Source organism: Coenobita brevimanus, chromosome 74 (genome assembly GCF_032717465.1).
Source record: "Coenobita brevimanus isolate Jiangsu-jjx chromosome 74, ASM3271746v2, whole genome shotgun sequence".
NCBI lineage: Eukaryota > Metazoa > Arthropoda > Malacostraca > Decapoda > Coenobitidae > Coenobita > Coenobita brevimanus.
In genome coordinates this window covers 2,656,973-2,672,088 of record NC_137027.1, presented here as the reverse complement: position 1 = coordinate 2,672,088, position 15,116 = coordinate 2,656,973, and the positions used below count along the sequence as shown (strand labels likewise).

The following is a 15,116-nucleotide window of genomic DNA, read 5'->3' as shown; positions in this document are numbered from 1 at the left end:
GAGTTTGGGAGTGTGTGTAAGAAACAGAATCTAAAGGTGAATGTAGGGAAGAGTAAAGTGATGGTCTTTGAGAGAGGTGAAGTCAGTGAATGTACAGCGAGGTTGGATGGTGAGGAATTAGAAAATGTGAGTACGTTTAAGTACTTGGGTAGTGTGATGAATAAGGATGGAGGTTTGGAGGGTGAAGTGCTTGAAAGGGTACAGCAGGGAAGAAAGGTTGCTGGTTCTTTGAAAGCAGTGATAAGAAACAGGGAAGTGAGCATGGAAGTGAAAAAGTTACTACATGACAGTATTGTGATACCACCTCTAACGTACGGAAGTGAAGCTTGGACGTTGTTGGAAGGACAGAAGTCAAGAGTGAGAGCAGTGGAAATGAGTTATTTAAGAGGAGCCTGTGGAGTCACATGGAGAAACAGGCTGACGAATGAGGATATAAAGGAGCGTTGTGGTGTTGATGTGGATGTGATAGGAAGTTTTATGAGGAACACACTAAGGTGGTTTGGCCATGTGGAGAGGATGGAGGGTGAAAGACTGACGAAGAGAGTGTATGTGAGTGAGGTGGAGGGGGGAAGAGGGAGGGGGAGGCCGAGGATGAGATGGAGGGATGGGGTGGAGAGGTATATGAGAGAGGGGGGTGTGAGTTGGGAGCAGGGCAGTGAAATGGCGGGGGACAGGGCGACTTGGAGGCGATTTGTTTGTGGCCACCCCAAATGGGATTGAGGCATCTGGTAATAGATAGATAGATAGATTATTATTATCATCATCATCATTATTATTTATTATTATTATTGTTATTATTATACTGTAGTAGGTGATGGCACCCATCATCCACTCACTCAGTGTAGAGGTGCCATATGATCTCTACACTGAGTGACAAGCCAAATGGTTTCCTCTACCCAGGAAACCATTTACTACACTGGGTGGTAACCATGTAACCGGCGTTTCTGGCAGGGTTAAGTGTCTCCCAGATTCCCCTATCCAAAATCACTTAATCATGGCAGAGGTTTCAGAGAGCCTCGGAAGGCCTAATTCCTGCCCAGGCCCCCAACCAAATGGGCAGATTTGCATGGCGATGTGGAATGTGAGAGGTGTGAATGAGGAGAGCAAGAGGATGGAAGTGGTGAATGTGTTCAAGAGTGTGAGATATGCCGTGATGGCATTGTGTGAAATGATGATGAAAGGGTGCCAAGTGGAAGAGTGGGAGGGTGTAAAATGTTTAAGATCGGGAATGAATGGGTGAGGAGGATGCAAGGAAGGAGTTGCTTTGTTGATGAATTGAGATGTGGCAGAGTGGAATGAGAGACTACAAATGTGTCAGCTCGAGGTGTATGTCAAATTCAGTTTGAGAAGATGAAAGTGGCAGTAATTGTGAGAAGATGAAAGTGGCAGTAATTGTGGCATATGCACCATGTGAGGACAGGAGTGAAAGAGAGCAAGACAGGTTTTGGGATGAGCGGGGTGAAATAGTGGGAGAAATGCTCAGGAGCTATAAAGTGATTGTAATGGGGGATATGAATGGAAGAGTAGGCACTGGTCCTGGGGATGACATAATGGGTTGATATGGAGTACCAGGAGAAAATGATCATGGGAAGGGACTAAACTATATGTATCAGGAGAGGAGGTTGTGCATTTGTAACTCGTATTTCAAACACAGAGATGCACGTAAATATACGTGGTATAAAGGGAATGGGGATTGTGTTGAAAGAAGCCTGATTGATTACGTGCTTGTAGAGAGGTCGATGATGGGAATGGTTGCTGATACGAGGGCCGTGAGAAGACCACGTGGAGGTCTGTCAGATCATATGATTGTGGTATGCAAGATCAAGCTGAGAGGAGTGAGGTGGATCAGGAGAGAGAGGAGCAGTCAGGGGGAAAGACTGAAAGTTGAGAAGCTGAGGATCAAAGAAATCGCAGATGATTACAGGACCAAAGTAGAGGAGGAGTTAGAATTACTGAATTGGAATGAAATGGATCTGGACAGCCTGTGGAATGCATATAGGGATTGCTTAGTTAGGAATGCTAAAGCGGTATGTGGTGTGGCAAGAGTAACAACAAAGAAGAAAGGTACAGCATGGTGGGATGAGGAGGTAAAGAGAGCGGTGGAGGAAGAGAGGAAGAAGTGGCTAAAGTGGTTACAGAACGGGTTCAGTTGAAATAAGAACTGAATATGTTGAGAGCAAGAAGCACAGGTAAATGAGGATCTAGGAAGAAAAATGAATGTGAACTACTCTGAAAATAGAAAGTTATTCTGGAAAGAGGTGCGGAAATGTAGAAGTGAAAGCGGAAAGAAATGTGATGGTGCGAAGGATGTAGGTGATAGATTATTAACTCATAGAGATGAAATAAGGACCAGATGGAAAGAATATTTTGAAAGCTCGATGAACGGGAATAGAAGGAGCAGAGGAGCTGTAAACATGATTGGTTTTGGGGTTGTGCAGAGAAGGAATGCAGTGCCAGGAGACGTGACACTCGCACAAGTGAAGAATGCTGTGAAGCGGCTGAAAAATGGGAAAGCAGCTGGGGTTGATGTGGTGTATGCAGAGAAGCTTAAGTGCAGTGGAGACAGTGGAATGAAGTGCTTGTTGGAGATGTGTAAGAAGGCAAGGATGAGTGAAACTGTGCCCACAGAATGGAAGAAGGCTGTGATTGTACCCCTGTACAAAAATAAAGGTGAGTGAAGTGAGTGCAAGAATTATCATGGCATAAGTTTATTGAGTGTGGTATGTAAGGTATATGGAAGAATTATTATAGAGAAAGTAAGAGAGATATCAGAAGTCCTAGTGAGTGATGAACAGGGTGGCTTTAGGAGTGGCAGAGGATGTTTGGACCAAATATTTACAGTGAGACAGATAGTAGAGAGGGCTTGTGAGGAGGACCATAAGGTGTTTATGGCATTCATGGATCTGGAAAAAGCATATGTTAAAGTGGACAGAGAAGGATTGTAGAAAGTTTTGCACATGTACGGTGTAGAGGGTAAGCTGCTAGGTGCCGTCAAGAGTTTTTATGATGGTAGTGAAGCTTGTGTGAGGGTTAATGGACGTCTAAGTGAATGGTTCATGATCGGTGTGGGCGTGCAACAAGGTTGTGTGATGTCCCCATGGTTGTTCAACATGTATATGGATGGGGTGATGAGAGAAGTAAAAACACGAGTAATGGAGAGAGAGATGGCATTGGTAATGAATGGTGATGGATGGAATATTTCAAATTTGTTGAATGCTGATGATGCAGTATTGCTTGCAAGTATCGGATAAGAACTTGGTAGGCTAGTGCAGAGTTTTGCTGATGTCTGTAAGCGTCGTACCTTGAGAGTAAATGTAGAAAAGAGTAAAGTGATGGTTATTGAAAGAGATGGTGACTCCCAGTGCGATGTAACAGTGAATGGAGAGAGACTGGAATTGGTGAGAGAGTTCAAATACCTGGGTACAGTGATAGAAAAGAGAGGAAAATGTGCAAAAGAAGTTGAAAGTAGAGTGACACAAGGAAGAAAAGTAGCTGGTGCAATGAAGGCCTTGATAAGAAACAGAGGTTTGAATGTTGCAACTGCATGAGGCTTACATGAAGGAATGTTAGTGCCAACTTTAACATGTGGATGTGAGACTATGGTGTGGCATGAAAATGAAAAGTCAAGAGTAAGAGCAGTGGAGATGGGACTGCTGAGGAATGTATGTGGAATACAGAGGGTGGATAGGATACGAAATAATGTGATTCGTGAAAGATGTGGAGTGAGGAAGTCGGTGGATACCAGAATCGAAGAAAGTGTACTGAGATGGTATGGTCATGTGGAGAGAATGGACAACAATAGAGTGATGAAAAAGGTATATTTGAGCAAATTCGAAGGAGGAAGAAGGCGAGGTAGGCCAAGGAGAAGGTGGAGAGATATGGTGGATGAATGTGTGAGGAAGAGAGGTTTGGTAGTCGATGAGGCTAGGGAACTGACAAGAGATTGAGTTGGCTGGATGAATGTTGTGAGGAGAAGTGCATGATCAGGGATTTTGGCACCCTTTTTTAACATGGCGGCATCTGGATTGACTCTGTGGGATACAATTATGTGAAGCTACAGAATGTGGTGAATGCTTTGGCGTATCTGATAGAGCCAGGATTCTGGGGGGTTGAATGGTGAGTGAATGGAAGTGTGGCCCATTGGATTGGGCAAATTTGGGCTGTCTGGACATTGCTACTCCTCACTCTGCCCTAGGGTGGGAAAGGAGGTCCGGATGATGATGATGATGATGATGATGATAATCATCATCATTCATTATTATTATTATCCATCCACTCATCATCCAGTCATATGTTGTCCCATGAGGAGTGTAAGAGCCTGGGGCTAGGAAAGTTGGCCCTGACATTTAAGATGAGAGTGACCAGCCTCACTCATCCCTGAGTAGCTTCACTTAAGCAATAAACTCCAACCACTCCTTGGATAGAAACCTGCACCGGTTCAGTCTGATTGGAGCGCCGTAATTACTCGCAAAACCACCAGGCGCCCTAATTTGGCTATATAGTTACCACCCAATGTAGTAAATGGTTTCCTGGTATACAGGAAACCGTTTGGCTTGTCACTCAGTGTACAGTAGAGTCACCCATAGGCAGAAGAAAGAGGAAAGAATGAAGGAAAGAAAGACGGAAGAGGAAATGTTTTTTTTATTAATAACTTGGATGGGTGACCGCCTGGGAACACCAGATGCTGTTGGCATCCCTACGTGTCAAGTGGGGTTGGTGGAGGATTAGTGCCCCTCCCTGTAAAACAATTAACTCTAAGCCCTTGGCCACCCCGTTTGGGATACATGGCGTCTGGCAATGAATGAATGAATGAAAAAAATAATAATAATAATAATATTAGTATTATTATTGTTTTAGTGGTAGGTTGGGGCACTCACATCCACTCACTGAATGTAGTACTGCTCTTGTGTGACTGCCCTTTCCTCTCTTCCTTCCTTCTTTCCTTCCTTCCCTTTCTGTCTTTCATTCCTTCATTCTTTCCTCTTCCTTCTATGTGTGACTCTACACTGAGTGATGAGCCAAATGGTTTCCTGTACACCAGGAAACCATTTACTACGTTGGATGGTAACCACATATCCAAATAATGGTGCCTGGTGGTTTAGTGGGTAATGAAGACAGTCTAGTTGGTTTGAGCCTGGACAGGTTTAACCAAGGGGTGGTAGGGGTTTATTGCTCATGTAATGCCACTCAGGGATGAGTGAGGATGGTCACTCTCATCTTAAATGTCAGGACCAACTTGCCTAGCCCTGGGCTTCTGTGCTCCTCTTGGGGCAACACAGGATTAGATGATAAATGAATGAAAGAATGAATGAATTATTATTATTATTATTATTATTATTATTATTGTTATTGTTATTGTTATTATTACTATTATTATTATTATTATTATTATTATTAAATGGTATGAGTCTCAAGGGCTTAAAAGTAAATGCAGATAAAACAAAATTGATGGTATCTAGGGCTGGGGGCATTAATATCAAAGAAGAGGAAGAGTAGCCATGTGCAATTGGTCACAAGGGCATGGGAAGTAATTCCCTCTTGTGCAGTGTTTGTGATAAGTGGGTGCATAAGAGATGTAGTGGCATTAGAAGTAGACTGCAAGATAATACTGATTTCATATGTGTGGTGTGTCGGGGAGAGCATGGTGGATATTGCCGGGCGTGAAAGGATTGAACTTACTGGTGAGTCTCTGTAGTGTGTGGAGGACTTTTGTTATTTGAGAGAGACATTATGTGCTGGAGGTGGGGCAGGAGCTAGCTCTGTTGCTAGAGTTAGGAGTGGTTGGAAGAAGTTCAGGGAGCTGTTGTCTCTCCTGACATTGAGAGGGCTCTCCCTCTGTGCTGGAGGATTTTTAGATGCGGCATGTGTTTGGAGTGTAATGCTGTATGGTAGTGAGACCTGGGCAATAAACAAAGAGGATATTCATAGGCTCAGATGTACAAAAATGGCAATAATTAGGTGGATGTACAGTGCATTCTTGAGTGCAAGGCCTTGGGGGCTAGGTTTATGATTGAAGAGTTGAAAGGTAGAATGGGACTGGAGTGTATTGGTGTTGTGATGAGGAGAGGTAGATTGAGAAGGTTTGGGCGTGTGGAAAGGATGGCAGATGATAAATGAGTGCAGAAGGTGAGAAGTGTTAATATTTGGGGTAGGGTAGTGAGAGGTAGACCAAAAAAGACCTGGGACAAAGTCATTGAGCGTGACCTCAGAGTTAAAGAATTAAATAAGGAAGCTGCCAGAGATCGAGTAGCATGGAGAGCCGCCATTAGGTGACGAAGGCCAACGCATGCAAGCATGTTGGAGCCTTCAAAATGAAAATGAAACAATTGTTACAGTATTATTATTATTATTATTATGATTATTATTATTATTATTATTATTATTATTATTATTATTATTAGTAGTAGTAGTAGTAGTAGTAGTAGTAGTAGTAGTAGTAGTAGTAGTAGTAGTAGCAGCAGCAGCAGCAGCAGCAGCAGCAGTATTATGTCACTCACCTTAAATATCTGGACATATCATCCTAGATCTTTGTCCCTGATTGGACAATAAAAGATTGGTTGATGGATGAATAGATTATTTTCATTCTTGTTCTAATTGTTGCTGTTCTTGTTTGATTTGCATTCAGTAAGTAGTAGCACATGTGGACCCAGAGAACAGATGGTGATATGTGGATGATAGTACAGATGTCCCTCATTGATTAGGCAGCATCCTCTCACTTCCTGATTCACTTTCATGTTTGTTTTTGTTCCTCCCTCCCTGCCTTTCATTGACATTCTCTCTCTCTCATCTCCTGTGTCTCAGTCTCTCCATATTGTGTGTGTGTGTGTGTGTGTGTGTGTGTGTGTGTGTGTGTGTGTTTTCTGTATCCCACCACCATCTTTATTTTGTTGTCCTCTCTTATACCTTAACCTGCATCTTTCCATCTTTTTATTATTGTTTCCCCTCTTGTTTTCTGTATCTCCACCATTTTATAATTTCTGAAATCTTTTCTCCTTTTGTTTCAGTTTTCAGTATCCCTGCCTCTTTGGTTTTATTTCATCTCTTCCTACTCTTTATTTTTCAGTACCCATTGTGTGTGTGTGTGTGTGTGTGTTTTTAATCTCACCCTCTTTGTTTTTCTCTATACAGTGGAATCTCCTAAATCACACAACCCTAAATAGCGGATTCATAATACGCGGCAACATCATGCAACAGTTTTCAGTATCAGTAACTCATGGAAATTTCATGAAATTTGCGAATCCAGCCTCAAAATTGGCGCTTTTCTAATGTCTCGTGTAAGACATACCATCATTACCTCAAGCCTGTGTCTAGCTAGGTGTAAGTCAATCAAAGTCAGGCTTGGCAATTACTAAAGTGCTGTAATCATATTGAAGTGTAGCACTTACTATAAGCCAATCATAGCACTTTCCTCTCACACCAAACATGATGATCGAGTGCGCTTGATACCATGGCATCCGGCTCAGTGCATTGTCTTCTCTCCATTGTTAGTGTGTGGTTCCTGTGTGGTTTATAAGAGGATTTTCCCGTCCCCCTGCTTCCTCCGCCTGCCCTTTGTTACCATGGCCAATCGTAACCTTCCTAAGTCAGCATCTTCTTTGAGGAAGAGGAAGAAGAAGAAGCCAACCTTCCTAAGTTAGTAACTTCTTTGAGGAAGGTGTTGAAAAAGAAACCAATGTTAACTTACACCCAAAAGTTAGATGTAATAAGGAGAATTGAAAGCGGTGAGAAGAGAGCCAAAGTTGCCCACCATTATGGACTTAAACGAGGCAATTCTTTACCAGACAGGCACGGCCATTCCACCAATATTATAACAAACTCACAATCTCAAGAATTTTGTTACATATGCAACACAGATAGTTAACTGTTGAATTGTGGCTGCAAGGAGTTAAAAAAAACAAAATATACAGTAAGACCTCAACAACTCGGCATAATACATGTAAGCCTTGCCGAGTTAGCCTATTTACCGAGTTGTAGGGATGAACTTTAAGTTCTCCCCCAGCACACACACACAAAATGGGAAAAAATGGAAAAAAAAAAAAGTTTTTGCAACAAACAGTAAAAGCTGCCTTACCATGATTCCATGCAGTTGTAGGGTGTATTCCAGGCATGAAGGAGGACTTTTGGTATTTTCTGGAGGTGTTAGAGGGGCTCAAGATCACTTTTGGGCACACCTTTACTGTACTGTACTTGACATTGTACACTATGTAAAGCACAATTAACACTATAAAGGCCATTACTGTAATGTATTTATCACTTGTACTATACTGGGGAACTAAATACTAAACACTTAAACATTACTGTACAACTCGGCATCTTACCGAGTTGGGGGGATTTTTGCCAATTCTCTTCCTCTCACTTGGGCATTTTTGGGAATTTTTGAATTTTGATTTTTTGATTTTTTTTTTGGTTGAAAAGATTAGGAAAAATACACTGAGGTGGTTTGGACATGTGGAGAGGATGGAGAATGAAAGACTGACTAAGAGGGTGTATGTAGGTGAGGTGGAGGGGGGGAGAGGGAGGGGTAGACTGAGGATGAGGTGGAGGGATGGAGTTGAGAGGTATATGAGGGAGGGGGGGGTGAGTTTGGGGGGAGGGGAGTCAAATGGTGGGTGACAGAGTGACTTGGAGGCGTTTTGTCTGCAGCCACCCTTTGCGGGATTAGGGCGTCGGGCTATAGATAGATAGAATATTTTGGAGCCTTCCCAAGTTGTAGAGGTTTCTGACTTGAAGGATGATGAATTGTAGAGGTTTTACTGTATCTATTTTGGGCTATTTAAGGAAGTGGGCAAGTCACCCACAGCAGTGTTTGCTGACAATCTCTCCACCTGGCTATGTTGTTTATCAGCCACTACTCCGACTGGACACGTCAGTGTATAACGCATTCTGAATCATAATTTACAGTATAACTTTCGGAGGTAAGTGCTGTGGTAATCCAGGAATAATAACAAGTAACCTGTGAAAGACTCATTTAAATAGAAAATATGGAAAGGCCACACCCGTTTGGTAAAGAATTATTCTCAGCGAATCTATGACACTCATGATGATGTGGAGGCAGCTGAGGGTGACAGTGATACTGCTTCAGGTTTTTCCACATTGGACTTTGAGGGGTTCGTGAGGGAGGTTGATGTGAGGGAAGCAGCACAGAGTGGAAGCATGAGGCAGCAGCACACTCACCTCATGCTGAGAGCCCGCAGATTGCCTCAAGCCTTGGAACCCCTCCCCCTTCCCCCATCAGTTCAAACAATATCGTGACTCAGACCCAGATAAGAATCTTACAATACTGTTCATTCTCATTAGATATGCTTTATTAATTTCTTTCCCAGGTGGTTAGTGTTCACACCATATTGAAATAAGTTTGGGGGTAAGGGGGGGCAACTTTTTTGATATGACAGACCCGTAAGTAATTTTCCGCATAATTTTGCCCATAAGATTAGTTATTTTAAACTTATGGAATTCTCATATCACAGCATGTGCTCAGTCTCATAAAGCCGTGATTTAGGGGATTCCACTGTACTTCTATTTCCCTCTCTGTTGTTTTTGTGTTTTTCTCTCCTCCTTCCATTGTGTTCAGTCTGTTCTCCTCCCTGAGTCTTTCATGGTTCTTCTTATTTAACTTTTGGCATCTCTTGGAATGTCTTGCTGCTCACTGACTTGCTATTACCTTCTAGATTATGGTACCTTGATGGCTGGTTGCTCTAAGCTTCAATAGAAATGATATCTCTGTTTGTGCATGTAGTAATTTCTTTATTAGCTATGATGGCAAGCATGCATACAATAGATTAACAGGATTTTCAAAGTATGAGTATTAATTGAAGAGACATCAAGAATGGAGGTGTTTTATTGTTTACTGCAGTATATTAATATTGTTTTTTTAGACAATATTATAGTAAAGAAGCATTCACACCATTATTGATTTAGAGTGACTATATGTGAAATTCTTAAAGTATTGATGGATGTAGTGTCTCTCCTTTTCTTGATGCCTATTTCCATATTTGATTTTCCAAGCTGATTGTGTACTGTTAAAGTTGTCATTGTGTGTCGAAAACTTTAACCCCTTCGGTAGAATGTTGTAGTCTTGCTATTATTCTTGCTGTCGTCAGAATATTTTATTCAGTTTTGGTGAGACTTTTGAACTGTTCAGGTTAGAGTCTGGCATAATGAACATATACTGAAGTTGGCTGTCATTTATGTACTTTTGCCATGGAGGGAAGAACTTTTTAGGATTTTGACTTTTACTCCCTTTGTCCTTGCATTGAGAGGAAAAAAGTCCATTACCTTGTTTTACTAAAGGTCTAAAACTGAATAAAGTCATACGGAAGTATACATAGCAAGAATAAATCAGTAGTTTATATCACCTGATTCAAGGGGTGAGTGGATAATATATGTGCATGTTGCCTGGTTGCATATTGTTTGTGGCAGCAATTGACTTGGGTATTTCCTGATATTCTCATGTTTAAATTTTCTGCACAGAACAGTATTTGTAGAATATAGGTATGATGTCCCCATAGACTGAGGGTATTTTTGCAGTTATAATTGATTTAATATTTTATTTAAAATCTTTTTATTTTTAATAACCTATTTTTCTCTATTTTGTAGTTTTTCATTTCATGTATTTTGTAGTTTTTTGTATGTGCACAACTGAAAAGCCATCCCTGTCTCATCGTTCCTTGGTCCTTTCTCTGATATGCATCTCCATCCTCCTTTTGCTCTTCATCCCTCCCTCTTACCTTCCCCTTGCATCTCTGTTATTATTTCTCCGTCTCTTCACACTCTTTCCTGTACCCTTGTTTTCCCTCCCCTAGTTACATCGCACACACATGGGCACACATGCATGCACGAACACTCGCTCGTGTGTGTGTGTGTGTGTGTGTGTGCTTGTGTGTGTGCGTGTGTGTGTGCGTGCACACACACACACACACACACACACACACACACACACACACACACACACACACACACACACACACACACACACACACACACACACACACACACACACGGAGTCAATCGAGGCAGACGTGCGACATCGGAGCTCCGTACCGAACCAACACGGCCAGTGGCATTACCTAAATTAGTATCTTTGTATGAGTCAAGCTCTGTACCAGGTTAGACTAAATGATTTTTCATTATTAAAAGAAAAAAAAAAAGTTTAAACAAGACTTGTTCAAACAGAAAAGAGAACCAAGACGAAAGAATGCGCTCAGTCATCTGAGGTTTGTTTAGACTACAGCAGCATGGGGAATGTAAGTACATACTCTGTACTTTTAGTATTGCAAAATGGATACATACTTTAGTAAAGCAAATTTGGAAAAGAAAAGGGATAAAGGTAGAAAGCAAAATGATGATTTCTACCAAGAACTGGTTGAAGTGGAGACTCACAATAGACTGGTTGAACGTGTACACAAACTTGAAATGGCTTTCAAAAATGAAATTGATGAAATAAAGAAGCAGATGCACTTGCAAAAGGAAGAAATAGAAAACTAGGAAGGGAGGCCAACAAGAAAGACACAACCATCAGTGAACTAACAGTGGAATTGAGTACACTTAGGAAGAAAATGAGTGAAATGGCAAGTACAGTAGTCAATCACAAGAGTGTTATGGAAGAGTTCAAAAATGACACAGAGACAATTAGGCAAGCAAGCAGTCTTATAGACCAGAGTAGTGATATTGAGGAAAATATAACACAGGTGAATGAAGCTGTACAAAGCTACAAAAATGATGTGGAAACCACGTATGCTGAAATGGTGAAAGTAAAGAAAGACTTAGAAACAAGGATGGAGGAAAAAAGCATTAAACAGGAAGTGAAAAGAATAATCCAAAACAATCCAAAATTAGTCAGAGATTCAGTAGATATAAACAAATCTATAGTAATCACTGGTGTAGAAGAGGAAGAAGTAAAAAACAAGATCACAAGAGACAAAAAGGAGATGGCAAATGTAATGAGCTTACTGAAAGAAGTATCAGAGGAAATCTGTAGTAAAGACATAGAGGAACACAAAAGGTTAGGGAAATATGAGAAAAGCAAGACAAGACCTCTAAAGGTGACTTTCCAGAGTGTAAACACTGTGGAAGAGATACTAAAAAATGCAAAGAATCTTATGGAAAAAGAGGAGTTAAAAAATGTATGGATAAAAAGATGCCTAACACAAGAGGAACTGGAATTACTAAAAGAGAAAAGGGAGGAAGCAAAAACAAAAAATGAGGGAAGATCAGAAGAGGAGAAGAAGAAATTTTTTTACAAAGTAATAGGATTGCAGGTACGAAAGTGGTATACAAACAAGATGGAATAAAAAGGAGGAAGGTAGTAAAACCATGTCATGACAAGTATATAAACAAGATGATAAAGTTGATGTACTCAAATGTGGATGGAATGGTATCTAAATTACTAGAGATGAATGATTATGTCAGAGAAAATGAACCATAAATAATATGCCTAACTGAAACAAAATTAACACCAAGGATATCCAATGACATACTAAACTTAGAGGAATACAGTATATGGAGAAGAGACAGAAATTTAAAAAAAGGAAGTGGAATTATAATATTAACTAAGAAAATCTAAAAGTCAATGAAATAAAACTAGATATACCATCACAAGTAGAACTAATTGCAATAGAGATCAACACATCTGAAGGGAAAGTAATTGTAGCCAATTTGTACATGCCACCCATATCAAACACATGGGAAAGAGATGAATATGAGGACCTGGCAGAGAGTACAATTCAGAGTTTAAGATCATTACTACATAAAATGGAAGAGAAATCAGAAAGAATTATACTAACTGGGGATTTTAATTCAAATATAAATTGAAATACTTTAGATATAATTAGCCAAGAAAGCTGTTGGGACCGAAAGCTCCTGGATCTCGTGCAAGAGTTTTTCCTAACGCAACATGTGAGGGAAACCACCAGAAAAAGAGGACTTGATGTACCTTCAGTGCTAGATTTAATATTTACTAGGCAAGAAAATGATACTGACAGTTTAATATATCACCCTCCACTCGGCAAAAGCGATCATGCAGTACTAAATTATAACTTCAGGATAGCATATGACATAGTTAACAGCAATGACAGTTACAAAAAGAGCCTAAACTATAAAAAGGGAAATTATCAAGACCTAAAGAAGTATTTCTTAGAAGTTGATTGGGAAAATGAGCTTAGAGGACAAGATTTAAATGCTGTATATAAAAACTTCTGTGAATTTTATGAAATAGGAGTCCAGAAGTACATCCCACAGCACAAAGAAGCAGATAAGAAAATACAGAAATGGTTCAATACAGAATGTAAAAAATCAAAAGAAAGAAGAGATTTGTTGTGGAATAGATACAGAAGACACAATAGTGAAAGGGCGTATAATAATTACAAACAGGCAAGAAATGATTATACAAGAATAAGGAGGGAAGCCCAAAAACAGTTTGAGGAGGATATAATAAATAAAAGTAGTGGTCAACCAAAGCTGTTTTACAGCTACATCAGAAGCAAAACCAAAGTAAAAGATATAATACAATCCATTACGGACGAGGGAATCACTTATACACAAGAGAAAGATATTTGTGAAGCACTAAATAAGAATTTCCAATTAGTTTTTACAGAAGAAAAAAATTTTGAGAGGGACTATGTGGAACATGCATGTCCACACATACTACCAGATATACAAATAGCAGAAAAAGTAATACAGGAGGTAAGTAGATTAGACAGAGGAAAAGCAAATGGTCCTGATGAAATTTCATGTTGGGTACTACGAGAATGTGCAAAGGAGTTAAGTAAACCATTATTTTTAATTTTCAAGAAATCTTTGAGTCAAGGTAAACTACCTGATATTTGGAAAAAAGCAAATATTGTCCCCTTATTCAAGAAAGGAAATAGACAAAATCCACTCAGCTACCGACCAGTATCACTGACCAGTGTTGTAAGCAAGGTATTAGAAAAGCTTAAAAGAAAAGCTTGGGTAAATCATCTAGAAGAACACATTATGATAACAGAAAGACAGTTTGGTTTCAGAAAAGGAAAATCATGTGTTACTAATCTGTTGAGCTACTATGACAGAGTAACAAACACAATACAGGAAAGAGAAGGATGGGTGGACAGTATCTATTTAGATTTCAAGAAAGCTTTTGACACAATACCACGCCAAAGACTTTTATGGAAACTGTACCATCAAGGAGGAATTCGAGGCAAACTGTTTTGTTGGATGCAAGACTTTCTCATAAAAAGAGAAATGAGAGCAGTACTAAGAGGAAACTACTCATCATGGAAAGAAGTGACTAGTGGAGTACCACAGGGTTCAGTGCTGGCACCAATCATGTTTTTAGTGTATATAAATGATATAAACAGTAACACTGGAAGTGAGAGCTATCTGAATATGTTTGCAGATGATGCAAAAATACAAAGGAGAATTACTAACACAGACTCTTGTAAAGAGCTACAAGAAGAATTAAATAAACTTCATGAATGGAGTTGTACATGGCAAATGGAATTCAATGTGGACAAGTGTCATGTAATTAAGTTTGGTAAAAGTGGAAAAAGACCTGATTGGGATTATAAGTTAGGAAATAAAACCCTATACACATCAGAAAGAGAGAAAGACCTAGGTGTGATTATCAATAACAGACTATCTCCGGCTGACCACATCAGCAAGAAGGTACGGAACATGTATACACTGCTTGCAAATATGAGAATAGCATTCACATACATAAATGAAGACATGCTAAGAAGGATAATAACATCATTCTTTAGACCAACCCTGGAATATGCATCAGTAGTCTGGAGTCCTCATCTCAAAAAACACATAGACAAGATTGAAAAAGTTCAAAGGGCCGCTACAAGATGGATACCAAGCTTAAGGGACCTAAGCTATGAAGAAAGACTAAATAAACTTAATCTGCCAACACTACAGGAGAGAAGGAAAAGAGGTGACATGATAATGCTATATAAGTGCATATCAGGGAAGGAGAAAATAGACATAAATGATTACTTAACATATGTAGAAGCATGAGCAAGAGGACACTGCATAAAACTGCATAAGAAGAGAGGTGATAAAGACGTAAGGAAATTCTGTTTCCTAAACAGAGCGATTGATCAATGGAATGCACTACCGAATGAAATAGTGTGTGCCAA

The 15,116-nt window shown here is 40.0% G+C and overlaps 1 protein-coding gene across 1 annotated transcript in view; it reads left to right on the top strand.

Moving 5' to 3' along the window:
- Positions 1-15,116, top strand: part of Ctr1A (Copper transporter 1A) — a 32,137-nt gene that overhangs the window by 16,357 nt on the left and 664 nt on the right. The window lies entirely within an intron of this gene.